At 44.5% G+C, this 14688-nt stretch overlaps 1 protein-coding gene and 1 long non-coding RNA gene across 6 annotated transcripts in view; both read left to right on the top strand.

The window, feature by feature from the left end:
* The window catches only part of CDK8 (cyclin dependent kinase 8), a 107560-nt gene that overhangs the window by 82886 nt on the left and 9986 nt on the right, over window positions 1-14688 (top strand). The gene's annotated exons all lie outside the window — the stretch shown is intronic.
* LOC137468970 (uncharacterized) lies at window positions 4769-7683 on the top strand. The gene is made up of 2 exons (XR_010996283.1): window positions 4769-5325; window positions 6993-7683. It is a non-coding gene; the product is annotated as an uncharacterized lncRNA (long non-coding RNA).

The following is a 14688-nucleotide window of genomic DNA, read 5'->3' as shown; positions in this document are numbered from 1 at the left end:
GTGGGACATGCCGTTGGGATGTGGGAAGCAGAGAGGAGCTCTGTGGAGGGTCTGTGCCTCTGCCACAGGCTGTGAGGAGGGGTGTGCCCACACTGAGAGGTTCTGCCACCTGTGTGTGGCACCTGCCCCTGCAGTGCTGCTGAGCACTGCGCTTGAACTACATTTTTGAGTGCTGCTTGTGTCAGCTGGACACAGATAGTCTGGCTTTATAGTAATCAGTCAGACCTGGAGAAATCTATGAAAATCATAGAGTGTGAAGAACAAATGGGGCAGCTTGGTTTTTAAATTAATGTAACCAGATTCACTGTAATTCTTGTTAACCTAGGTTGGCTTTTCTCTCTGAATATTCATCATGAAGTGAGCTCTCCTCGGTTGCCCTGAGCTCTGCAAACAACGCAGTCAGAGACCTGAACACTTTGCATTCCTCTTTGAAGACTGGTGTATGGACATAGCAGCAACAGTCTCATGAAGGTTTCCCATTGATCAGATTGATGATGAAAACCAGGATCAGCCTCTGTGCCTGACTGGTCTGGGACTGCTGTGCTGGAGGCTCTGGGCTTGCACCTTCAGAGCACACGGGCAGCAGAGTCTTTTGGGGACGGGGCCTGGGCAGGACGCGGGCACAGGCCGGCTTCCCTCCGGGGGCTGCAGGAGGAGCCCCTGGAGCCGCTTTCCGGGCCGGCAGGGAGCTGCTGTGCTTCCCGGACAGGTAGCTGCTTCTCCACGGGACAACACCGGCACTGCCCAGCAGGCCAGCGCTGACCCAGCCTTCCTGACACCCCTGCAGCTACAAGGCTTGTTTTGGCAAGCTTGGTTGGCTTTTTCCCTGCGCAGGCATCAGACGGAGCCGTGCAAGGTCTGCCTTGGCGACCACAGCGGGGCCGAGCGGGGCTGTGAGCTGCGGGCACAGCGCTTCCCTGGCTCCTGCCCTCCCTGGCCCCCGCCGCAGCCCCCGTTCCAGAGAGAGCTTTGCAGGCTCTGCCAGGCAGAGCAGCTCCGCGACAAGAAATACACGGAATTTGTGAGAGTTCGGTAGACTGGTGACGGCAATGCCTCCAGCCTTCGCACCGAGTGCTGCCGGGTGAGTGCTCCCCTGTGCGACGGGCAGACCGACCTGTCCCTCCCCTTAGCTGTGCGGAGGGACATTATGCCCCAGCACAGCCTTCGGGGCAAAGGAATATTTTTAGATGTGGTGTGGAAAGGACTGTCTGGGAGCTCTGCACCACCGGCTCCAGTCCTCAGCAGCCGCGGGTGATCATCTCCTCCCGTTTCCCTCAGAGAGTGATCATCCTCATCATCACCTTTCTGCCCTCGTTTTCCTCCCCAGCAGCAACCCCCTCTTCCATCTTCCAGCCCATCCCCATGTTAGATCACTCTTGCTATGGTTTTGTTGCCGAGTCTCCCGCCTGCCCGCTCCGGCGAGCCCCGGGGAGCTGGGAGACGCACCCAAGTGTAGTACGGGATCGCACCGTAAGAGGGAGATGATTCCCTGTGGATTTTCTGGGGGACTTGTAGCCCTGTCCTGAGTCGTGGGTGCCGGTGGAAAAGGTGGGCTATGATGGGCACAGAGCTCTGGCAGAGAGAAGAAGAAGGGGACATCTCAGGATCCCTCACCTTGGGAGTGTGGTGTCCTTTCCACGGGTTTATCCCAGGAGGTTGTCAATAGGTCTTGGGAAGGCTGCTATACCTGAAGGATAATTTCAGGTATTCCAGTGTGTTGTGACACAAAAACAGCTGCAATGTGTTCTAGCCAAAGTGTTTTGAATATTATTCAATGTAAAGTCAGTTTCTAACAGCCCCACAGAAGAAAAATATTAATTTTGCTGCAAAGCCAGCCTTCCTCCTCCAAGGGAAGGAACTTTTTTTCCCAAGGTCTGAAATGCAAACTTAGACCTTTTGAACCATGCTTTTTGAACTTCAACAAAAGAAATCAGATCAACCAAAACATATGTACCAGTGCAGGTATCTTGCATTATCACCCTGGCTGCCTCAAAAACAGCACCACATTCCTTGGTGTTCATTTCTGGAAAATATCTGAATTCAGGGACAAGGTGCGAGACATTTTGAAAAGTCTTCATTAAAGTGCTGAGATATTTCCCACCCCCTCCTCCTCTTCCCATCACACCTTTTTTTTTTTCCCCCTTCCTTCTCTCCAAGCCTTGTCACAGGAGGTTAAGGAGCAGAATTACATTAACAGCCTCTTTCTTCCAGTCCGCAGCAATCTCCCGAGTGGCAGACGTTGTTTTTGCCAAGACTGTTTGAAGCTGGAAAGGGCCTGAACTTTGCCAAGCTCAGAAGTTCCTGTAATGGCCCAAGAACAGACTGAAGTGTCCTACACACAGCAGCTTCCTCAACTCCACCTCTGCCCTGGTGCTTCCACCAAATGCTTCCAAGCCACAAAAAAATCTTGCCCGAGGTTGGCTGCTTGGCTCCATGGAATGTGCATGGCCTCCCAAGGCACTAGGGAGAAAGCAGAGAGAAGGAGAGCAGCCTGCTATGAGAGGCTACAGTGGAATCCCCTCAGCATCTTTGCTGAGCCAAAGGTTTTGGGATGCCAGGCTTTTGAGGGAAGCAGATGGGCAACAGGGACTCAAGAGGTGCCAGAGAAAGTCAACAGGCAGGCACCAAGCAAGAAAGTCTCTTGCCAGGGTAAAGCTGTGGGTTGGTTTTCAGCAGGAGGGATGGAAGCAGGGAAATCCTTGAGGGTGGGACTGTGAGGAGAGAGTGGAGCAGGTCTTGTGTAGTTTTCGTCTCCCCACATTCCCGTCCCAAGAAACTTGTGTCCTTAGGTTGTGTCCCGCTACATGCAGCAGGTCCTGGACAGTGAGAGATGAGGCAGTGAGAATGTTGCAGCCCTCCAGTTTAACATTGAGCAGTGGCAGGAGAAGGAAGGATCCCCTCTCCCTGACCTCAGAGGGCATCACATCGAAGCACAAAGTGGAGATTGCTGCACCATAGCTGGTAGCAGATTTTCTCAGGGGGATGAAGATAAACTCACAGATTTCTTGCCTTCCCTGTATGGCTAGGAAGTCAGAGTTGTGAGCATTTGTTCTCTAGAGCTAAAAGACATAAGCACCAAGGCAGCTCCATTTCTAGTTTGCTGCTAGAGAAAGTGGCTGAGAGAGCAGTCTACCAGAAAGCTTCCCAAAAGGTAGGATCACCCTCTTGCTCTAGTGAGCACCTGCCTAGGTCAGAACTGCTTTATGTTAGACATTTTATCAAAGGACAATTGCTTTTCTGAAGAGCTTGTGTTAACATCATCCTCTACTTTTTTTTTTCTTTTATTTTGCATTTCCTTCTATATTCTGAAAGAAAATAAACAAAAAATAAAATGAAAAAAACACCCCCACAACCCCCCAAACCCTGAAACAAGCAATCAAAAAAACCCCAACCAACAACAAAATTAAAAAAAAAAACTAAAACCAAGCTACCCTAAACATCATCCTGTGAAATTCGGTACAACTATCAAAAGTAGAGTTGCTCCCTATGCTAAGGTGCTGCAGTCAGTGTACATGAAAGCAACAACCACAGGAATGTGTCCAAGGGGCTCACACTGAAGAGCCAGGAGAATGTGGGACATGGCTAAGACTATTTGGGCAGTGCCAGATTTGGTCCCAGAAACACATTGTTTACCAGGCACATGGCCAAGATGGAACTCCTGTTCCCAACCCTACAAAGGACTGGCCCAGAGTAACATGCTTCAGTAAGGGGCAGCAGAGCCTGCTCTGAGCAGGCCCTGCTTTGCCTTTTTCAGAAAGTTGAACCATTTTGATGGAGGACAAGAGGGTGATTGAGCCTTTGGTGCAGGCAGGCAGAGCACTCGCATAGATCTCCTCTGCCTCTGACAAAAAAGAAGGAGGACCTCCACAATACCCACACAGATTGAAAAAAAAAAACAAAACAACAACAAAAAAAAAAAAAAAAAAAAAAAAAACAAAAAAAAAACCCAAAACCCACCAAAACCAAAACTAAAAAACCCCACCAAAATTCAATATCATTGCTCTTGGACAGTGAACTTCTTATTAGATGCACATTAATTTGCAGTAATGTTTTGAGCCCAAAGAAATTAATTTTCTTTTTATGAAAATATTTTCCTTGTAACTTCCAGAGGACTATCCATTGAAGTATCTCTTTTCCAAGAAAAAAAATAAGACGGTGTGACAAATGTCCAACCAGAAAAAAAAGACAAAGAGAAATCCATACTTCCTCACCAAGCTATAATATTCAAATTGAATTCCCCTTCCCAGCTGTGCCCTTGGCCCAGTTAAGGAATGATGGGAGATGCTCAATAGTCTATCAGCTGGACTGGGGCTCTGGTGACCCTGGGATTCATCACTTCTCCATGAGGAAACAATCAGCTTTGCACTTACTCGAGATCAAATAAGTTAATGAGGGCTTAAATCCATCCTCAGCTCATCTGCCACTGCCACCCTTCCAGGCTCTCCTTTAATGTCCTGGTCAGACTTCTTCGACCAGGCTTTGGGGCTGCTGCTCAGGAAGAACAAAGTGTATCACCATCTGGGAGGGAAACAGCTGCTTTGCCGAGCTTCAGAATTTGACAAATGTTTGATTGCCTGAAGCTCTCCTAAATTATAGACAAGGATCCTGGGAAGAGTGTTTAAAGTCCATGGGAGACTTTACAGAGCTGACCAGGAGATTCACTTTTTCTAAAGCTCACTTATGGTCCAAACCAGAAAAAAAGGATGTGTAGATACATCCTTTACAACTGCCAACCATCCAACATAGCTAAGCTAATATTTACTTAAGAGAAGTAAAATTGTTCCCAAAAGCCAGAGACTGCCTTGACTACAATGGCAGAGCAGGCACCTTGCTTGCAGGCAGATCCTTGTGGAACACTCAGATGTTCCTCGACCACCCTGCACAACCCAGCACGCTCTGTGTCTCTGCACACAGCTGGGCCCAGCTGTGCTTTCAACTCCGACTTTTGTGCTCCCACAGCTTTCATCCAGAATACACTGAAGCTGTGTGTCTGCAGGGATGCAAAATCTGAGTCAAACATGCTCTTCAACCCTCCAAAGGCACCACTCTGTGCCTGTGCAAGGCCACTGGACTCCTTCCAAATGAGCTGAGCTCTCCGGGATGGAGAAAAGTCCCCATGGCCCTGTTTTTCCATAGAGCTATTTTACTCTGTTTATGTGCTGGCTGTTCATCTGCAAATGCAATGCAGAATTGGCCCCTCAAAGAGAGTTCGAGTCAGCGACTGAAACGTTTTTACTTAAATGAGCTTGTAGACAAAGACAAACAAAAGAGACTCTCTGGAGTCCATTAATTAACAGCATTATGTCATCTACAAGACTGCAGTAGGTAAGTACCGTCCAAGTGTTCTCAGCGTTTCAGCCTCAGACCACTGTAGTTCTGCTTTGGTTAGGAAAACGCTGTCTTTCCAGGCCTGCTCTCTGTTAATAAAGCTTCTGCTACTGCACAAATTTGGGCGATCTAATTATGCACGCCTTTTGTTTGAAAGTTTATGTAAGTAGCAAGTCAGAGCTTCTTTTCAGAATGTTTGAATGGTATATCTTCAAGAGGTCAAGGGAGGAAATGTGAGATAATTGAGCAAAAAAAAATCAGAATCAGCTGCTTTCAAGTGCATCCAGGGGTTACAGTGGCTTCAGCCTGATTTGGGAACCAAGGAATTTCTCAGTAACCAGAAACTGATGTAGTAAAAGAGACAAAGATACTGGAGGGAGCTTATGAATAGAAACAATAGGTGCTGCAGTGGCTGCTGATAATATCTTTGCAGAATTAGGACGTTTTTCTGCCTGGTGCTCAAAGCTCACGTGTTGTTTTTTGTTTGGGTTTTTGTTTGTTGGTTTTGGGTTTTGATTTTTTGTTTGTTTGGTTTGGTTTTGCTTTGGTTGTTTTTTTTGCCAGAGAAGGTTTTCTGTGTATTTTTTCACTTAAAGTTACAGCTTTGCTGCTGAAGTGAGCTTTCTGGCATCCCTATAGCTCCATCAAGGAGTATAACATAACGTACAGCCCATGTAGCTTCTTTCTTTAGCTAACATAGGGGTAAACATGTGAGTGCTTTTAAATTGCGGATGTAGAGCTCAAACTAGGAGCTGGGAGGGAATTTCACAGCCATTAGCCAGCCTACTGAAACCAAAGCAGTAAAACTTACCCAAGCACTCACAGCCTGTAATTCTCCAAGTGGCATGTTATCCAAGGGAATTTATACACATTTACCAGGGAGGTGTCAGTCAGGAAATTTATCGTGTCTCTTATACCAGGCCTTTTGAAAACACAATTATTCCTCTCTGTTGGCTGTGCAGAGAACTGGGGTGCAGTAGGATGGTGCCGCAGGAGCTCGCCATTGTTGCTGCAACAATGCTCTGCTCCCTTTCTGCCCCCTCCCTGTTCTCCCTGAGCATGGATTGTCCCCATCCTTCTTTCTGCGGGCTCCATCCCTCCCCTGTGCCCCCCCAGAGCACATTAACTCCAGTGGGTCAGTGTGAAAACATTCCCTGCTTGCTTGGTCTGTGAATACTGACTTTAGGGCCTGGAAAATGGGGAGCCAAGGGCTGAATGTCTGACCCATTTCACACTGCCGTTTACAGCCAAAGTGACCTAGAGATTTCACCCTGGCGTGATAGCCAAAGCTGATCCATGTTTATTCAACTGGCTTAATTCTCCTCCCTCGTGAAACTTTCTAGCCACAGCCCAATGATATTATTTGGGTTACTTCATGCTCTCTGAAGAAAACAAGGCCTTCAGAAGCTCTGTTGTGCTGATTGTGACATTTGCTGGAGGGAGAAGGATGGAAATAAGGAAATATATAAACGAGCATCTGGGCTGCAAGTAGACAGCAAAATACATGAGTTTCACCATGTTTTCCCCCCTGTGATGTTACAGCAATGTATTACATTATCTTGTCTGCAGTCCAGGGAAAAGACACTCTGTAGGTATTTCAGGTAGTCCTTAGTCTGACTCCTAAATATCCTTCTCAGCATTTGCTTTTTAACATCTGACTCCAGTCCTAAGGTCTATAAACCAGCTCCTCACTGGGGAAGAGGTTTCTGCTTCTGGATTGCAGAGGCTGACACCACGATGGTGGGATGGTGCCTCCAGCCCTTTCTTCTGAGAGCAGAGATATGTTCTAGGCAAGAGGGCCCAAGCAAACAGACACATTGTGTTGCAGGGCTGAGATTGAAACTGTATTTATGCTTTGCTGGCAAATCATCTAACAGAAACCTGAACTTATCTCTTGGTGGGTAAATGGGGCTTTTCTTACCAGCAGTGTCTGTGTTTACTCTTGGGGTGGATTCAGAGGGGCCTGATGAGGGTGAGATGCCAATCTGCAGGTATCACAAACACATTAACAAGGAAAGGAGAGGAGAGATGTCCCGGAGCCTTCACTCTGAGATACAATCATGTCCCTAAGGACTCACAGAATATCTGGAAAAGGCTATTCTTAGGGCTGGTATCTCTTAATGCTGAGTTCTGGTGGTAAACTGTCCTCAGCAAGGAGAAGCAACACCTTTCCCAGCCTCTCTTCTCCTCTAGGGATTAGTCAGTGAAATGTCTCCCACTGTTCACAGCCAGCCTGAAGTATCACCCCATCTAATCGTGTTCCTTTGCAGGGGAGATGGAAGTCATGGCTTGCTGGTCAAACTGCATGTGGCCAGCCATTCAAAGATGACAGCAAAGACAGTAATTATCCTGCAACTTGTGTTTAATGGGTTGTTCATATAGGTTTCATGAAGTCTTCTGGGGTTCTCTGCTGCTGTGGAGCTTTTCGCTAACTGAGGAAATCTAGGAAATACCTAGAATATAAGGGCTGCCAAAACAGACCTTGCTGCCCAAAGATGCCTCATACCTGCACAGCTGCACGTGCCACAAATCTCTGAAAACCACAGGTACCACTTCCTATAGAAATCAAAGTTAAAGTTCTATGTTAGGATATGCTAGAGGCACAGGAAAGCATATTGTACTTAAGAAACTACTTTAGTAGGCAAATATTAATACTAGAAGAGGAGAAAATTACACAGAGGACACTTCTTACTTCTCTTATATTGCAATGAATCAGAGCCTGAGTAAAACTTCTGCTAGATTTACTCCTGACTAATTACACAAAAATTACTGGCAGAGGCTACAGATTTCCAGAAAGCAAAGGAAGCATTTTCTATAGATTTTTTTCAGCCCTCTCAGAAAATCTTGTAGTTCCTTTTTTTCTGCAACTGAATTTCTCATCTTGTCAGAACAAGACAGCAATGCATTTTGAAAAAAAAATCATCCAAAGAATCTCTCTGAAAATATGATTTTTCTTAACCAATCTTACTTGTATTTAAAACTATATATGATGATCTATCCACCAAAGCATTTGGAGATCTTTATAATATTGATTAACTATGAACTACCTTTTAATTATGTCACCTCTATATTTAACCTCATTAGAAACACATTAGCTTTACAAAACCTTACAAAATTTAGTCTTGGAAAATAAATCTAAATTCACAAACACCATATCAACTCGACTGCCTAGTCTGAGTTCATTCCAGTCAATGAGATTATCTGATCACAAAATTTTATTGACCTGGTGTTCAATTAAATATAGTTATTGATTGGTAGGGAAAAGGTGGATCATTCATATTCCTGTTTCTGTTTTCTTTTTATGTATATTACCAGAGTTTGGAAAACTTTTCTTGGCTGTACACAGACCATGTTTTGGGTCAGTTCTCCATGAAGTAGATGAAGATCTTGCTTGCATTATTCCCTCTTTCTCATCGTACTAAGGTGAGAAAAAAGACATGAGATATGAGACAGTGGGGTTTCAGCTATGGTATAAAGTGGGTTTATAAACAAGGTAAACCAGAGACTCCTCAAAAGGCACTGGATATGATTTCTTTAGAGGAAAGGAATATCCCGGCTGGGGAAAAGAAAAAATCATATTGGAACACCGAAGAGGAAAAGCTTAGCTCTTTAATGCTCAAGAGGATGCACTGGGTACTGATACAATGCAGAATAATCTGTGAGCCAAGTGCAGTGTCACAGATCCTGGGCAATTGCATGTGGTCTGTGGATAATGGCTCTGCAGCAGAGCTGAGCACTCCCCCGTCCTTGGGAGGCCCTTGGTGGCACCAACTAATGTATCTGGAGAGAGTCATTGATGGGCAAACTCAACAAGACTAATATCACACATCAAAATAAATTTGGGTTTCACCAGTCTGAATCCTATGTGGATTTGACCAGTATCATATTTAGAAGCAAACCAAAGCTTTAACATGAAGAAACAGTAGATCGGTCTGTTTTGAATCCTGCTTGTGTGATTCTTTGCAGTGATTCTCTGTGTACACCCACACCCCTCCTTAGAGGTGAGAGATGATGCATTTCTTGCCTGGGAAAACAGTAAAATGCAAATTCTTTGCCAGACAAATGGCCTATTGTGAGGCAAAGGTGCACCTCCCCAGCCCATCCAGGGCTGACACAGATTATACACTCATATCTGAGCCTCAGACTGCTTTGGGTAAAGCCCATCCATTTAATTCAAATCATCTTCTGTTTTATCAGGAAAAAAGATCAGTTATCTGGAATGGAAAAGTGCATTTTGAAGCAATTAATTGCAGGTGTCTGTTCTGCTTGCTAAAGCTATTTATATCTTGAAAGATGGCATACAATGGTTTGAGTCATTGCTGAACAGCTGAATTATAAAATTACTAATCCAAGGGCTAATTGCACTGATGGTTTATCATGTCAAGTTGTATTATACCTGTGGGGTTTATTTGTTGCCTGACACAAACAAGGATGATTTTTCCTGACATCACCCACACATACCTTGTACTTACTGCCACTAGGGACTTGAAAAAAATGCTGCAGTAATACAATTTTAAATATTCTTACTGTAATCTCTTGCTTGAGGGGCTAATGCTGCTAAACACAGAAGGCTTTGTAAAGTGTTGTGTGTAATGAAGGATGAGCTACAAGAACAGAATTGAAGGAACAATACCATTACCACAAACTGCAAACTTCTTCAGAGTGATGCTTGGCAGTAAATTACAGGCTGTCTGCGACTTCCTTTCTGCAGCTGTGTGACATTTACTATCAGAACATGCAAGCTTAAATTAAAGGGCAGAAAGAAAGTTGGGAAACACAAGGAAAATGCATGCACATTGTAAAGGCATATATACTGTGCATAAGGGATTGATCTCCTGACCCAAGCACTGTTCTTTCTCCACTCAAATTCCTCTTTAATTCACTTTTCCTGCAAAGGATTTAGGTGATAATCTGGCAGTGAAAACTTTTTTGTACACATTTATAATTGGAAATTTTTTTTTCTCACAAAAGCAACCTAAAAATTTATACAGCAGCCAGGCTGGACAGCCTTTTCTCCAGGGAATGTCACATCTCTCAGAAAACTATTCTTCAATTTCTTTCACCAATATCCCCTGCAGTTTGTCTTTAGCCTGTGGTTTTGTTTCTTGTTGAACTCTCACAGGCATTGAATTCCCACTGGAGTTGCTGATATTGAGTGAGATTTGCAGGTAGCAGCTTTGGAAATTCAGTGAATTATCTCAGTGCTTATAGAAGGAAATGCTGGCATTTTGTCTCCTAAATTCATCCATTCCATCAGAGATCTGGAAATTTTTAATCAAATGTTGGAAGAGTTGAAATAACCAGGGTAATCAGTAGTAGAGGGAGGAATGTCCCGAGGAGTGGGGGGTATTTTCAGCAAGGTTGTACTTGCATCTAGGTGCTCAAATCCTTTGGAAACTCCAGGTCACTGGTCTCATTTCTTGGTGATGCTGCACCTGCTTTAAATTGCTCTCCTCAGGCAAAATGACCATAAACCCAGAATAGTTAAGAGCTGACTGCCTCTGTGGGCAAGGAACAGGGATAATGGATCCTACATGTCCCATATCAGCTGGGGATTTCTTCTGCTCTTCGGTGCTTGGATAAAAACCATCTCAATACAGTGTTACAGCCCCTTTGCTACAGTGCAAAACCAAAGGTGCTGGGGATGATCTCACACTTCTCAGGACCTTGTTCTGTCATACTCAGAAAAGCACATTAAAACACATAGCATAGAGCTGTTAGGAGCTGACAGGAATTATCTGCATGCACTGCAGAGCCATGGGGAAAAGTGAGGTTTCTTACAGGAATTAGAAATCCTTTATAGCAAGGAGGTTATGTAGGGCTTCAGTGAACGTGCTACCCAGCCCAGTGACTGTAAGGGATGCTCTGCAACTGCTGAGCATCTCTTTCCCACTCTTACTCACATTGCTCTGGGAAAATGGTGAGAACATTAGTGCCTTCAGGTGCCTGGTGTGTGTAGCTGTTAACACTTAAGAAAGACAAGTGAGAAGAGGTTATTATCCATTGCTTTGCATTTCTGAAGCAGCTAGCTCAAAATTTTCTCAGTGCTTGGATGTAGGAGTGAGGACAGCACCACTGGAGATCTCAAGGTGGAAATAAAAATGTCCAGGACGTCTAGACAACAGCAGAACAGTCTAGTATAGTCTTGGAGATCTCGGGTCAGACTAGCTCTTCTGCAACATGTGCAGAAATGGCAGCAAAGAAGGTTCGAAAAATTCTGAACCAATTGCTGCATGTAAAAATTCATTGGACCTCCAGCACTGGTTGAAGATAGACATTATGCAGGTGAAAAAAGGCTTCTGGGGGCCTCCAGAAGGAGTGTTATAGCTCAGAGTATGATCTTTTATTCAAATTACTTGCAGAAACCTGTCTCAGTAAAACCCAGCACTTGGAGGGGCTGGCTGAAACACAAACACTTCCTCTTCTCAGCTGGCTGTGTAATTCTTGGTGACAGAATAGGTTAAGCTTTGCGAACGTTGTGTTGGCCAAGCAGAAATTGCCAAATGCTGTGGGATCACTCCAAGTTTTAGGAGTTGGCAGTCAGCTGTGCTGTGCCTCAGAGCTGGACTTTCTCCCTCATATTTCACCCAGGGAATGTTGGAAATACTTTTGGGCACAGCTGGATAAGTGCACCTTCTTCTGCCCATGGCAGCCTGTGGCACAGCCAGGTCACGTTTGTGGGTGGGAAAGGAAGCTCTGTTCATCCCTTCCTGAAGGATACTGGCAGTGAGAGAGGACTTGGGCAGCAGGGTAGGAGACACTCAGCTAAAGACAAAAGTATGCATTGAAAGAGAAGGCAATTATGAAGCTAAACCAGTAGGAGTGATCTGGGCCTGCACTGCGCTGTCTTGGAAAACTTTCAAAGCCTTTTTAAGCAATTGGCATGAAGCTTTCTCCTGGCTATAAAAATGCCTTTTGAGAATCATCTCCCATTTGTACTTTTGCAATTCATGCTTTTAATGTCGAAAGTGCAAGTTTGCTTGACAGCCTGAGATAATGGAGTTCAGTCCAGGCAACATCAGTAGCATCTCAGCATTATTCCTGCCCTGCAAGTCTCAACCCTGCCTCAGAGAGAAGTGTCCTGGGGTGAAGAGTAGGTCTGTTGGTAAGGCTGCTCCCATCCTTTGTGTGGCTGCTGAGCAGGTATGAACTGAATCTGGGTTGTCATAGCGGCTCTGATCGTGATATCTGTTGAGAAGGAGCTGCCCGCGGCCAATGAGTGAATTTCACACTGACACAGTAAAGTTAGATAACTCTCCTTCTTGGCTGGGTTGAAGCCAGCAGCCACAGCCATGAGGCAGGAAGTAATTCCACTGGGAAAGCATTGTGTGTATGGTGCACTTTACACAAGTTTCTGCTCCACTGAAGCAGAAGGGAGTTTGGTGTGTAAATGAGAGCTCCTCTGAATAAAGATGGATTTCAGTGCCTAGTTCAGTACTCCTGAAATTGGAAATGTAGCTATGCAAGGCTACAGACTTCAACCTCTATTTCTTTCTTCGTGCTCTGCATCACTTAGAATTCAGAAAGTTGTCTTCATGAGTCATCACTAGAACTATCTGCATCCTGGAGCTGAGGAAAGGAGTCAGCACCCTCCTCGCTGGCACCACAGCACGAGCACAGGGCTTCCCCATGCTGCAGCAGCCCCAGGGTGTCAATTTGACTCCTGAGGCAGCTGAAAATACATCAGAGTAGGCCTGAGGCTCTGCTCAACTTCAAAGATCTTCTCAGGTTGTGAGGCTTCTGTAGTCGGCAGAGAAAGTGTAGAAGGTAAAGTGAGCCCCTGCTCTGGCTCAGTCACAGGAGATCCTGGTGTTTCTCCATTCGCAATAGCAGGACTCTAATCAGACGTGCCAACTGATTGAGTGGCCTAAAACTGTGGTGTCAGCATCCCTCCTGTGCACCCAGATGTGCTCTTGTGCCAAGCCCAGCTTGAATAATCTGGACCTCTATATTTCATTAGCAGTCCTTTAAGTTCTCCAATCTTCTCTTTTGAATGTAATGCATTTTTAATACTGCAAACATGAGTGTGTAATTCAGTGCATATGTTTTGGGAGTGGGGAGTCTATGAGAATGCCAAGCAAATCAATAAAGGTTTAGCACATCATTATTCATTGTTGCGATGCCATGAGGCCTTTTGTGCGCCCTTTAGTAGGGAGGGGAAAAAAAAGAGGAAAGCTGTTATATGTGTAGTAAAATTTGATTTGAGAGGAAGAGTTTGCATCTGAATTGCATGAAGTCTATTAAAATTTTGGTCTTCCTCAGACTAAGAGGATTATGCCATTCCCAAACTGATTGTTCCTAAGCAACGATGCAGATCCTAGTATGTGTTGGCTTATCTCTTTAGTTTGCTGCTAAACCAGAGAAGCTTCCAAAGATAGCTGCAAAACTGATGATATCAGGTATAATACATAATTTCGGAGACATTGTTTCGAAAAGATGATCCATTTATCTGCTATTTGGAAGCTTTAAGAGTGCATCAGGACTTGTGTAAGGCAGCTGGAAAGTGATTTTTATTTAATTTTTTCAACAAAGAAAATTACCTGCACTGTCACCAGCATGGAATGCCCCAGTATGCTATTTCCATTTGTACACAAACACCTTACTGTGTTCGGGGGCAGCTGCTCTCTCTGAGGAACAAATCCTAAGTGGTAGCTATGAATAGCATCACAAGGCTTCAGAAACTGCAGTTCCACAAGGCTTTCCAAATGCTCTCCAGCATGGCTGCCTAAAGGGCCAAATTTTCCCTACTTTACTAATTAAAAGCTTCCTTCATGTATTATAAAGGAATGCACAGCTATATAGACTGTATACTAAATAATAAATAGCCAGTTGCAAATGAAGTTGCCATTTTATATTCAGAACTGTCCAAGTTGTGTGGAGATTTTGAAAGGTGCATTAGGAGGAGATTATTTTCTCTCTTTTCTGGATGTTTTTGGATTTGATGACATAATGGGATAAATACCATTTAGGAATCTATGCTTACTCTTCTGGCATGTAAAAAGGCTGCTTGAAGAACTCTGTTGCTTAACATCATTCATGCATTTTCTTTATAGTAAAAAAAAAAGTGCATTTATGCATAATTTAATATGAAGAAACAGCTTTTTAGAGTTCTCTGACAGCTGCATAAAGAACATACTGCAGCTCTACAGACATCTGAATTTCCATAGAAAGCAATTGATCACCTCAGAAGATAAGTACATAAGCTATTTAGTGGTATGCAAGCAACAAAGAACAAAGTTTGGGACTGTAAGTGAAAAATACTACTATTGATAGAAATTTTAGAAGGAATTTATTGTGGCAGAATGTAATTACCCATCTGGATGGAGTGCTGCGATTTATGTTTGTGCCCGTGTAAAGTGC

This window comes from Anomalospiza imberbis, chromosome 2, assembly GCF_031753505.1.
Source record: "Anomalospiza imberbis isolate Cuckoo-Finch-1a 21T00152 chromosome 2, ASM3175350v1, whole genome shotgun sequence".
Lineage (NCBI taxonomy): Eukaryota > Metazoa > Chordata > Aves > Passeriformes > Viduidae > Anomalospiza > Anomalospiza imberbis.
The sequence above is the reverse complement of the archived record's forward strand: the minus strand, read 5'-3'. Positions and strand labels throughout refer to the sequence as shown.